General features: G+C 35.0%; 1 pseudogene; it reads right to left on the bottom strand.

Moving 5' to 3' along the window:
* Nucleotides 1-494: 494 nt before the first annotated feature.
* Nucleotides 495-2,170, bottom strand: part of LOC120072091 — a 19,356-nt pseudogene continuing 17,680 nt past the window's right edge.

Here is a 2,170-nt window from a genome sequence, read left to right as displayed (position 1 = left end):
TAACAATCTCTCATCAGGTGACCTTTCTTCTTGCAGTAGTTGCATCTCACCTTGGTCTCAGGGTTGTGCTCTTCACCTGACTGATTTTTATTCCCTTTAGACTGGTTTTGCTTGTTCTTCCCCTTGGCAAAAAGCCCCTCTACACTAGGCTGCTTCTTCTTGACTGACTGAAGCTCTAACTCTCTAGTTCTTATTGTTGAAATGATGGCATCAGTGGTAACTGATTCTCTATCATACTTCAAAGCATTCTTCACCTCTTTATAGGCTTTAGGTAGAGAGTTTAATAGCACAAAAGCCTCATTTTCATCGCTAACTTTCTCACCAAGGCTCTTGAACTTTGAGACTATCCTTTTGAATTCATCTAAATTATCTGATAGAGGCTTTGTAGAATCCATCTTGAACGTAAAGAACTTCTCCCTTAAATACATCTTGTTAGGAAGATCATTGGTTGCAAAAAAACCTTCTAGCTTGACCGACATCTTGTAGATTGTGTCTTAATCAATTACTTGCCTCAAAATACTGTACTGAGATTCAGAACCAGAGTCCCATATGTTGTAAGCTTCAGGGCCTTTGTGTGCTCTTTGCTGTCCAAGAACGGCTTTGATTTTGGCCTTCCATAGGCCAAAATCGCCCTTCCCATCAAACTTCTCAATCTCATACCTTGCAACAGCCAATTCTGATCCGATCGAGTATCGAGTCTAGATTTCTTAAGAATCTTGAAGCTCCAAGAAAGTTGACTTTGATGATCTTTAAATGCTCTGATACCACAAATTGTTGGACTGGCCACTTTTTACAAGTCCCAAATACTTAATAACAACATTGGAGAGATGAAGAAATGGCTCAGAAATATACTGCCAGATCCTTGAAACTCGAAACTCGATGCTCGACTGCTTCCTACCCAATCCTCGATGAGAATTTCCTTCTTCATCTGACGAGTCTATGTTAAATCATCGATGCAACTCGATGACAACATAACTAATACTCGATCTTACTCGATGGTTCTTGAACGATACTTGGTGCGACTCAAACGTGAAAACCATGTACTCAAAGCTACTCGATAGCGAAGAATCGATGCACGATTGATTCTATAATCTGATTACTCGATGCAATTTGAAAGATAATTGAATGGTGCGCGATTTGCAGTAAAGAAACACTCGAATGAACAAGAAAGATAAGGGAAGAAGAATAAGATACAGTGTTTACGTGGTTCGGCAAGATTGCCTCTGATAAAGATTGCATACAATTTTTTGTTGTTTACAGAAAACTAAGAAAATGATGATAACTCTATGATTTGAATTTAAAATCAGTGGTATTTATAGAATATACTAGCTGACCATTACAAAGTTAGTTATAAACAAAAAAAACTCAGAGGTATTTGAGTAAAAGCTTCTTCACTACTACAACGACCATTTTTCGGAGTTAAGAGCAACCCTTACAATGATATGAAGATGAATAACAAAATGGAAGAACTCTTTTACAAATTTCTTAATCGCATGGATTCACAAATGTTGAGCTCACAACAATCCAATCCTCACTATATAAAATATCTCTCTCAATAATGGAAAGAGTAATATAACATGCAACGGAAGAATTCAAAATCAAGCACTTAAACTACATTTAATTTTAGTTTTAAACATGCTAATCATGAGGTTTTCATAAGAGGGTTTGAACAAGATAATAACTTTGTAATTCTCTTCATGATTTCAGTAGAATCTCCATAAATTTGAGTTGGATTCTTCAAATAGACAACCAACAAGATCTTCTCCACTATGCTCAAGAAGGAATGTGTGCTGGAAACACACTAATCAAGCTGAATTGAAGATGAACTAGAGAGAGGGTAGTAGGGTTTTCTTATTTGTAGCAACTTAGATAAAGAACTCAGAGATCTCCCAAATTCCATGCATGAAGCTTCATTATATAGACTTATTTCATGCATTAGAACATGGCTACTTGTAGGGTAGCTCCTACTTGGTATTGATTAAAGAATTCATTGTGGAATTTCATGATAAAACACCATATGTGATGTTAGTGGATTTTTCAAATTTTTGGGAAAAATTCACTAACTCAAAACAATTTCAATGAAATTCATTTTTCATTTAAATAAAACTATTTTATTTAATTTAGTTTTATAAAGTTAATTCAAAATTAATTAATTTAAATAAAACTAATT

The sequence above is a fragment of the Benincasa hispida genome, chromosome 2, assembly GCF_009727055.1.
Source record: "Benincasa hispida cultivar B227 chromosome 2, ASM972705v1, whole genome shotgun sequence".
Lineage (NCBI taxonomy): Eukaryota > Viridiplantae > Streptophyta > Magnoliopsida > Cucurbitales > Cucurbitaceae > Benincasa > Benincasa hispida.
Note: the sequence above shows the minus strand (reverse complement) of the source record. Positions and strands in the feature narration are given on the sequence as shown.